General features: G+C 37.4%; 1 pseudogene; it reads right to left on the minus strand.

The window, feature by feature from the left end:
• Positions 1–7,890: 7,890 nt before the first annotated feature.
• Positions 7,891–8,332, minus strand: LOC119511231 (annotated as a pseudogene).
• Positions 8,333–9,680: the final 1,348 nt, after the last annotated feature.

Raw genomic sequence — 9,680 nt, forward strand, 5'->3', positions numbered from 1 at the left:
TTTCAACAAATAGGGCTGGGAGAGTTGGATATCCATATCCAAAAGAATGAAAGAGGACCCCTACCTCACCCCCTACACAAAAATTAACTCAAAATGGACCAAAGATCTCAATATAAAAGAAAGTACCATAAAACTCCTAGAAGATAATGTAGGAAAACATCTTCAAGACCTTGTATTAGGCGGCCACTTCCTAGACTTTACACCCAAAGCACAAGCAACAAAAGAGAAAATAGATAAATGGGAACTCCTCAAGCTTAGAAGTTTCTGCACCTCAAAGGAATTTCTCAAAAAGGTAAAGAGGCAGCCAACTCAATGGGAAAAAATTTTTGGAAACCATGTATCTGACAAAAGACTGATATCTTGCATATAAAAAGAAATCCTACAACTCAATGACAATAGTACAGTCGGCCCAATTATAAAATGGGCAAAAAATATGAAAAGACAGTTCTCTGAAGAGGAAATACAAATGGCCAAGAAACACATGAAAAAATGTTCAGCTTCACTAGCTATTAGAGAGATGCAAATTAAGACCACAATGAGATACCATCTAACACCGGTTAGAATGGCTGCCATTAAACAAACAGGAACCTACAAATGCTGGAGGGGATGTGGAGAAATTGGAACTCTTATTCATTGTTGGTGGGACTGTACAATGGTTCAGCCACTCTGGAAGTCATTCTGGCAGTTCCTTAGAAAACTAGATATAGAGTTACCATTTCATCCAGCGATTGCACTTCTCGGTATATACCTGGAAGGTCGGAAAGCAGTGACACGAACAGATATCTGCACGGCAATGTTCATAGCAGCATTATTCACAATTGCCAAGAGATGGAAACAACCCAAATGTCCTTCAACAGATGAGTGGATAAATAAAATGTGGTATATACACACGATGGAATACTACGCGGCAGTAAGAAGGAACGATCTCGTGAAACATATGACAACATGGATGAACCTTGAAGACATAATGCTGAGTGAAATAAGCCAGGCACAAAAAGAGAAATATTATATGCTACCACTAATGTGAACTTTGAAAAATGTAAAACAAATGATTTATAATGTAGAATGTAGGGGAACTAGCAATAGAGAGCTATTAAGGAAGGGGGAACAATAATCCAAGAAGAACAGATAAGCTATTTAATGTTCTGGGGATGCTCAGGAATGACTATGGTCTGTTAATTTCTGATGGATATAGTAGGAACAAGTTCACAGAAATGTTGCTATATTATGTAACTTTCTTGGGGTAAAGTAGGAACATGTTGGAAGTTAAGCAGTTATCTTAAGTTAGTTGTCTTTTTCTTACTCCCTTGTTATGGTCTCTTTGAAATGTTCTTTTATTGTATGTTTGTTTTCTTTTAAACTTTTTTTTCATACAGTTGATTTAAAAAAGAAGGGAAAGTTGGAAAAAAAAAAAAAAAAAAACAAGGAAAAAAAAAAAGATGTAGTGCCCCCTTGAGGAGCCTGTGGAGAATGCAGGGGTATTTGCCTACCCCACCTCGATGGTTGCTAAGATGACCACAGACATAAGGGAGTGGTGGTTTGGTGGGTTGAGCCCTCTACCATAGGTTTTACCCTTGGGAAGACGGTTGCTGCAAAGGAGAGGCTAGGCCTCCCTATGGTTGTGCCTAAGAGCCTCCTCCCGAATGCCTCTTTGTTGCTCGGATGTGGCCCTCTCTCTCTGGCTAAGCCAACTTGAAAGGTGAAATCACTGCCGTCCCCCCATGTGGGATCAGACACCCAGGGGAGTGAATCTCCCTGGCAACGTGGAATATGACTCCCAGGGAGGAATGTAGACCCAGCATCGTGGGACGGAGAACATCTTCTTGACCAAAAGCTGGATGTGAAAGGAAATGAAATAAGCTTCAGTGGCAGAGAGATTCCAAAAGGAGCCGAAAGGTCACTCTGGTGGGCACTCTTACGCACACTTTAGACAACCCTTTTTAGGTTCCAAAGAATTGGGGTAGCTGGTGGTGGATACCTGAAACTATCAAACTACAACCCAGAACCCATGAATCTCGAAGACAGTTGTATAAAAATGTAGCTTATGAGGGGTGACAATGGGATTGGGAAAACCATAAGGACCACACTCCACTTTGTCTAGTTTATGGATGGATGAGTAGAAATATAGGGGAAGGAAACAAACAGACAAAGGTACCCAGTGTTCTTTTTTACTTCAATTGCTCTTTTTCACTCTAATTATTATTCTTGTTATTTTTGTGTGTGTGATAATGAAGGTGTCAGGGATTGATTAAGTGATGAATGTACAACTATGTAATGGTACTGTAAACAATCGAAAGTACGATTTGTTTTGTATGACTGCGTGGTATGTGAATATATCTCAATAAAATGAAGATAAAAAAAAAGAAATGTATATTTTCATGTCTTTCATTTCATTTGCGAAATTTTCAACCTACTACTCAAGTGTTCAGAGAATAGACAGATAAAAATAGAATGCTATGGCAAATGTGGGAAAATGTTAAAATTGATGAATCTGGGTATCTGGAGGGTTAGGGTATATTGGAGTTCTCTGTATGGGGTTTATATTACTTTTGTAACTGTCCTGAAAGTTTGAAATTATTTCAAAATTAAAATTAAAATTAAAAAAAATGCCAGTAGAAGAAGCTCTTATTGAACTCTTATTTAACCTAACTCTTATTTAACTAGTTATGTTAGAAGCATTTGTTTAGCCTACTCACATGAGCAGTTTTCTGAATCTCTGCCCAGGGTCTATGCAACAAACACAATGTAAAAGAAAGAGAGAGAGAGCAGTATTCACTTGTTCCGCGAAGAACTTCTGAAATGCCAAAACTATTTGATTTTATGAAGAAGAGTATACTCGCCTCTAAGAAGAAAGTGTGGCAAGTTGCTTGTGTTTTCTTTTGACTTAAACCCATTTAATACTGTCTCCTTTTAGAGACCAGATTTCCACGGTTCTAAAACTATGGGATCAATTCACTGTTGAACAATGAAATAAACATATTCTACATGGGAGAAAAGTTTTACAGTCTCATACACAATTGCTTCAAAGAGTCCTTGGCTATGTTTTGTTCTCAGTAATTATGTTTACATGTTACATGAGCTTTCTGCTCATAATTGTACCTACTCTTTCTACATGATAAAGGGAAGTAGATGTTGAAAAAATATCTAGGTCTACTTTCAGGAAGACTGATCACGGGGGAAAACATAAAGCTACTTAGGTGGTTGTCCTCAACCACAAAATAACCCTCCCGCTGTGACTGAAATGCACACCATCAGTCATTCCCAGTCTTCATCCTCTGCAAACAGTGCAGTATTTGACACATTGTCAATATACGGATACATTCACATTCACAGTTTTTGTTTTATTTACTTATGTATTTAGTTTTTGGTCTACACCTACATGTGGTAAGCACAGTATTTTACATAAGTAAACACTAAATTTGTTTTCAGATGAATGTGTCAAAGGCTACTCTGTGTGCCTAAATTATTATGTTTTTAGATTAGCAGGAAATAATTGCTCCAGGAGAGATTGAGGCACATGATTGTTTGGAAGAGAAGGAAAAGCACAAAGCAATATGAGATTACTTACATTAAGTACAACCCTGGTTAATGGTTTCTCGCTTAACAAAATGGGACTTTAGAAAGTGGTATTTGAGGACATGAAAATGTGAAGAAAAATGATATGACATCTTGTAAGATATAGTTGAAGTAATACGTAAGCAAATTCATACAATTACATAGACTGGGCCCTGATAAACAACTTATATTTTGTTAGCCATCCACAGTAATAAAATATATTGAAAAGGCTGGATGCACCAGTAATTTAAAAATAACCCATATTTAGAGAAATCAACTGAAAAAATGGGAGATTTCTAAAAAGGTGCAATTATCCCCCATTAAATATTTTATTTTCTATTGAATCACTGACTTTTTAATTTTCCTTGGTCTAGAATCTATTTAGAAAAATATATACTTTTATCTTTTTTCCTCTCCCAATAACAACTGGACCAGGTTTAGTAGCAACAAGAAGCCCTTAGTTGGTTTTCAGGAGCAAAACGATTTCTTTTAACTTTCTGTCAGTACATAACAACAGTCAAAGAGCTCAACGGGAACCCGTTCCATAGCAATTAGTGAGACCCATTGAACAGTATGTTTCTGGAAAGCACCTTTTGGGGCTGCTCCCCATCTCCATGTCTCTCGTCAATGAATTACAGCATTGGCATTTGTCTAATGAAGCATGAGCACTCCGTATCACAAAGCAATCAAGATACCACTAAAACAAGCTGGTTTGGAATAAAATTTTAAAATTAGGTTGCTATTGAAACAAAAGTACTTCTATTCGTTCTGTGTAGCTGTTTGATGACCTAACGATGTGCATCAGCTCGGCATTTGGACAAGTCTTGGAAACTGGCCGCAGCAGACATTCTATTATTGAGTAGAAATTACAGAAACAATATGTAAGATCAAGAGCAACACGATTCAAAATGTGTACTGAACCTGTAGTCGTATCAGTTGAAACAAAGAAACAAACAAAAAAGACATTGATAGTCTTGGCATTGGAAAGGGATTTAATTCTGGAGGTAGCAGAGTTAGGATAGTATTAAGAAATAACGATGAATGATGATAATGTTTCATTAAAAATGTACTTGAGGTTACCAGGGATGCTTAGCTACCTGTGGATACGTAAACAAATGCTGAATTTGTCTTATATGAACACTGCTGGCCGGAGAAAGAGCCTGTCTCTTCCCTCCTCTTCACCCAACTTCTGTTGTTGATGATGAGACTTGACACTTTGGAGAATTAACTGAATCTCATTGGCTGCAGTTTCCTGTTTTGAAACAAGGCCTGCCAGTTATATATGCATCAAGCAACTTCAGGTCTGCTGACACTGTGACTGGTTTTCTTCTGAATTTTTCATCCAAAACCACTGCTTCTTTGAAAGCTGTGTGCACAGAGTAAAGAAAAAAGGCAGAAAATCATCAATCTTAAGTAAAGTAAGTCGTTTCACTAGCTTTTGCATGGAGACAACCGGAATGATTCTGTAAAAGGGTCACAAAGCTGGGGTTTCAAAACTTGTAAAAAAAAAAATTTTTTTTTTTATTCTCCCCTTCAAAGTATGTGATTTCAAATGAATATAAAAATTGTTCATTACTTTCTCCAGCAAACTCGATGATTTCAAATGTGTGGGTACCACAGAATGAGGCCTTTTTTTCAGGAAATAATTTCTGGAACAACCTGAAAATCTTATTAATTTATGCTTTTCATTTGCTGTTTCCCGACTGGTTTAAGAAAAGTTCTATATGTTGTGCAATAAAAGTAAGTATAGGTTTAAGCACCAAAGCTTACTGTTTTGCTCTGTATATGTGGTTAATTTCTTGGAGATACCATGAAAATTTTAGGACATTAAATTGAATGATTTTAGGACATATCGAACAGTGTACTGAATCATTAAAATAAATTATGTTCAATTTTAAAGATAGAATACAGACAATGTACTTGTTTAATATGTTCTCTGCTTATAACAAAAGGACAGCCGATTCTAAGCCATAATAAATTTTAACTTAGGGATAATAGTTCATGAATTGCCAATAGCTATCTATATTTTAGAAAGACTAGTTTTGATGTAAACAGATATTGTATTAGCCCCTAAAATTGGGTCTGGTTCAGTTTTTCCCCACTTCACCTTCTGGGGGAGAAAAATTATATAAAACGGCAATTCAAAACTAATAAAAATTGCCAGAAATTATTCTGGGTGCCTCTGACCAAGTGTTCACTATTGCCATTTCTTACCCTTTCTTTGTCTTGATCACATTGGGCTTCTTTCCTCCCCACAAGCTCCTGAACTTGAACTTGCACCCAAGCCTGAAAAGCACTAAAACACAGAACATGTCCCCCTATCAGCTTTTTCCTCAAAATAGGCTGACCACAGTGAGACTATTTCTGTCAAACCAAATGATGCTTCCTCTTGCTTGCCCAACATCCCCTTACAAGTTTCTGCTAAGCTTTGCTTATCCTTCTCTATTGGAAGGAAATACTTTTTCTATTTGATTTTGAGATGTTTGCAGACTTCTGAGATCAAAGGGTTATCCCTATTATGATAAAAATGTTTTATTTTAAACCTCTTTTTAATACTTTCAAACTTACAGGACAGTTACAAGAGTAATATAAACCCCGTACAGAGAACTCCAACATACCCTCTCCCCGCCCCCAGTTTTAACATTTTGCCCCATTTGCCCTCCCTCTTCCTCTCCCTTCCTACCTCCCTATCTCCCTTCCTTCCTCTCTGTTTATCAATCTACTTTCTGAACAGTTGAGTGTAGGTTGTATACCTCTTGCTTCTTGAACATTTAATACTACTACACACATTTCCCAAGAGCAAAGATATTCACTTATGTATCCACCTTAAGTGCACTTATCAAGTTCAATAAATTTAATACTGATGTGAAGCTTACAGTCCATATTACAATATTTCATATGCCCTAATAATGTCCTTTTGAGCATTCTCTTCTCCTTTGTTAGATCCTCTCAAAGAATTGTGATTGTCTCTTTAGTTGCTTTCTCGCTTTTTCTTTCTTCTCTCTCTCTCTCCCCCCCCTCTCCCCCCCTCTCCCCCCCTCCCCCCTCTCTCCCCCTCCCCCCTCTCTCCTTCCTCCTTCCCTTCTTTCCCTCCTTCCCTCCTTTCTTCCTTTTTTAAATTGTAGGAACATATATACAATGTAAACTTTCCCATCTCAACCACTCCCAAGCATAGCATTCAGTGGCATTAATCACATTCAGTATGTTTTGGTGTCTTTACCTACTTCTAACATTAAAACTTTCCATGCCCCCAAATAGACTCCTGTGCCAGTTTGAATGTATTGTGTCCCCCAAATGCCATTGTCTTTGTAGTTTTGTGGGGCACACGTTTTGGTGATGGTTGGATTTGCTTGGAATGTGCCCCACCCAGCTGTGGGTAATGATTCTGATGAGATGTTCCCATGGAGGCATGGCCCCGCCCATTCAGGGTGGGCCTTGATCAGTGGCACTATATAAATGAGCTGACTCGGGGAGGGAACTAACTGAGTGCAGCTGGGAGTGATGTTTTGAAGAGGAGCAAGCTTGCTAGAGAGGAACGTCCTGGGAGAAAGCCGTTTTGAGGCCGGAGCTTTGGAGCAGACGCCAGCTGCCTTCCCAGCTAACAGAGGTTTTCTGGATGCCATTGGCCATCCTCCGGTGAAGGTACCCGATTGCTGAGGTGTTACCTTGGATGCTTTGTGGCCTTAAGACTGTAACTGTGTAGTGAAATAAACCCCCGTTTTATAAAAGCCTATCCATCTCTGGTGTTTTGCATTCTGCAGCAATAGCAAACTAGGACAACTTCCCTCACCCATTTTGCATTAATTTCCCATTCCCCCTCTTGTACTCTAATTTCTGTCTCTATGAGTTTACGTATTCACTGATATTTTCTTTGAAGTTACAGTGAGGAATCTCATTTGCTTTGATACCAAATTAACTTCAGTTGCAAGACAAGTTATGTTCCTACACCTCTCCATCCCCACCAGTTTACATAGGTCTTGTTGCAAATTGCATGGTTAAAAGTTATCAGTCAAAACCACCTATTCCTCATTACAATTTATGCTTTTGCCATTTAGATACTGTAGGAAATAGAAATTGGAGTTACAAACCTAAGATAAAATAGGTCTGGCGTTTATATTTACCCATGTTGTTACCTTACCAATACCTTTAATTCTTCATGCAACTTTGAACTATTGTCTATTATGCTTCCCTTTCAACCTACAGAAGTCTAGCATCTCTTGTAGGGCAGCTCTAGTGGTGACAGACCCCTCAGCTTTGGTTTATCTGGCAATGTCTTAAACTCTCCTTCATTTTTGTCTTTTAGTAACTGACAATGTATTTATGAAATTAGTGGATTTAAGCTTCTGCAATAGTGACTTCAACCCCTCCTCCTGGCTCAATACTGATGAAAGTAATCTATTTATCAATGTCAGAAGACCATGCAAGTCAATGCTTGTAGACAGCCATCTGGAAAAAATCCCGTCTTAGAAATCTTCACCACAGGAGTTTTCCTTATAGTAAATCTTAGAGTGTTCACGGGCATCCCAACTGGTCCCTTTATTTTAAAAGTTATTTTCCTTTGTGCCTCTATCAAGTCAGCATAAACCTTCTCCAGAGACTTCTCCTTTTGGCTAGTTATGGTGATTCTAATGCGGTGAAACACTACTTCTGGTTCCATGGGCATCTTCCTGGTGTTCTTAAAAACTATGGTTGTAGCATGGCTTCCTCTTGACCTACGTGATCCGCTGTAAGAGCCAACAGCAGCGAGTCTGAGGAGAAGCAGCCACCATTTCCTCATTTCCTCCAAGGACTCTTCCTCAATTTTTAATTGTTTTTAAATTATGGAAGTTTTAGGTTTATAGAAAAATCATGGGAAAAAATAGTGTCCTCATATATATCCCTATTGTTGATAATTTGGATTTGTGTGGTACCTTTGTTAAAATTGATGCAAGAATATTAAAATTGTACTATTAACTATAGTCCATAGTTTACATTAGGTGTATTTTCCCCATATACCACCCTAGTATTAACACCTTCCATTCATGTGGTACACTTACCATTCATGAAAGAAGGTTCTTATACTTGTACTAATATTTATAGGCCATCATTTACAATGGGGTTCACTGTACTATACAGTCCTATGTTTTATCTTTTAATTTTTAATGTAGTAACATATATACAAGGTAAAATTTCCCCTTTAACCACATTCACATATGTAACTCAGTGCTGTTAATTGCACTCATGATATTGTGCTACCATCACCACCATCTATTCCAAAACTTTACAATCAACCTAAACAGAAACTTGGCATTAATTAAGCATTAACTTCTCATTCTCTACCACCAGTGCAGCTCCCTGGTAACCTGTATTCTAGATTCTAACACTTAGAGTTTGCTTATTCTAATTATTACATATCAGTGAGATCATATATTATTTGTACTTTTGTGTCTCGCTTATTTCACTCAGCATGATGTCTTCAAGGTTCATTCATGTTGTTGCATATATAAGGACTTCATTTTTATGGCTGAATAGTATTCCATTTTGTGTATACCACATTTTATTTATCCATTCATTTGTTAGACATGGGCTGCTTCCATCTTTTAGCAAGTATGAATAATGTCACTATGAACATTAGTGTGCAAATATGTGTTTGAGTGCTTGCTTTCAATTCTTTTCTGTATATAACTAGTAGAGGAATTTTGGGGTAATATGGTAATCTATACCTAACTTACTAAGGAACTGCCAACCTGCCTTCCACAGTGGTTGCACCATTGTACATTCTCATCAGTAATGAATTAGTGTTCCTTTTTTTCTACACTTCCTTTCCAGTATTTGTAATTTTCTGTTTTTTTTTAAGTAGTAGCCATTCTGGTGAGGGTGAAATGCTACCTTACTGTAGTTTTGATTTGCATTTCTCTAATAGGTACTGATGTTGAGCATCTTTTCATGTGCCTTTTAACCATTTGTATATCCTTGTTGGAAAAACGTCTATTCAGGTATTTTGCCCATTTTTAAAATTGGGTTGTTTGTCTTGTTATTGTTAAGTTGTAGGTTTTCTTTATATATTGTAGATATTAAACCATCATTGGATATGTGGTTTCCAAATATTTTCTCCCATTGAATAGGTTGTATTTTTACTTTGTGAT

Source organism: Choloepus didactylus, chromosome 16, assembly GCF_015220235.1.
Source record: "Choloepus didactylus isolate mChoDid1 chromosome 16, mChoDid1.pri, whole genome shotgun sequence".
NCBI lineage: Eukaryota > Metazoa > Chordata > Mammalia > Pilosa > Megalonychidae > Choloepus > Choloepus didactylus.